General features: G+C 35.6%; 1 protein-coding gene across 1 annotated transcript in view; it reads right to left on the bottom strand.

Annotated features, from left to right (window-relative positions):
- Positions 1 to 1,348, bottom strand: part of figla (folliculogenesis specific bHLH transcription factor) — a 14,942-nt gene that overhangs the window by 3,047 nt on the left and 10,547 nt on the right. The window lies entirely within an intron of this gene.

Below are 1,348 nucleotides of genomic sequence, written 5' to 3'. Positions count from 1 at the left end.
TTTTGTGTACATAGAGAAAGTCTCTAGAAATTTTTATCTTATGGTTTAAGAAATTATTATGGTTCTTTTCTTTTTCTCCACAGAGGGTTGGTCACTGTGGAAAAGAACACAACTGCATGCCAATAATAAAAATAAAATATATAACATAAATGGAAAGTGATATTTTACACCAGCTGATCAGTGGAACCCACTGTTATAGTGTGGAGAGGGGCCATGGGACTACTAAATTGCTAGTGGTCACATAGACCAGTAGAGTTCTGTCATCTCATCTCTCAAAATGAAATTCTAATGTAATTTCTGCACATGGCGACCTTTAGCTCATTCTTCCAGAAGGACATTCACACAGAGGACAGTGGTTGGTATAAATTAACTGACTGTAATCTCCCTCTTTCAACTGTCACTTAAAAAGGATTACTGTATGCAGGGTGCTGTAATGGACCTTAATTTGTCTGTGATAAAAAAACACAATACTGATATCAATAAATGTGGGCAGCTGCTGCTTAAATGACAGGAGTGGGTTTGTGATTGAATAGCAATCAATTTGCATTCATGTATCAGCTCGGAAACTCTGCGGGGGAAGTGAATCACAATCACTCAATTTACCAAGAATAAGATTTAGAGTTCACAGTGCATTTTAGTGATACCGATGCAAAAACATGTTAAGAACTTTCCTCCTAACCAATTTCAAGACAAAATCTTCCTTTCATTGATTTAGTTGCTAGTAATTCCAGTGTTTGGGTAATTACTGTCTAATTGATAGCCAATTTGCTGCCTGTAGTTTGCAGGGTTATAAGATTAGGGATTAGGTTTCATCAATTTAATTAGCTCTACCCACCATTGGTTTTATTACACTCCAAGTTAGTGAGTGTGAAACAGCAAATGTTGGTTCGTAGATGAATATGACTCATTTGTTATACCAACAGCCTGTGATTTTTAAGGAATTTACAAATTCAGTAAGAAATAGAAATGTAGCTTTTAGTGTCTAAAAGTTAGTTTTTGATTAATTTATGAAGAATAAAATAGATAGAACAAACTGTAACCTTTTGGTTGCCAGATTATAAATAATCCCAGCCTGATATTTAACCTCCTCTAGTATGACACTTGGCTTTTCTCTTGAGTTAGTGTTTTAACTCTTTATGGAAGACCATGCCAACCAGGGGCAGATCCAGAGAAATATTCATGGGGTGTCCAGAGGTTGCATGTCCTAGCAGTTAGCAGATGAGGCATGGGCCAAAAATCAAAGTACATGTCAAATAAACATTTTCCTGAGATGTTTTTTTGTCGTTTTAGGTAGTTCTTATCACCCTGATGTTTGTGTTAATTTTTCTAATCAGTTTGGTTTTAATGA

This window comes from Morone saxatilis, unplaced genomic scaffold (genome assembly GCF_004916995.1).
Source record: "Morone saxatilis isolate NCDOM2014 unplaced genomic scaffold, NCSU_SB_2.0 Contig16, whole genome shotgun sequence".
Taxonomy (NCBI): domain Eukaryota; kingdom Metazoa; phylum Chordata; class Actinopteri; family Moronidae; genus Morone; species Morone saxatilis.
This window is presented reverse-complemented; position numbering and strand designations above follow the sequence as displayed.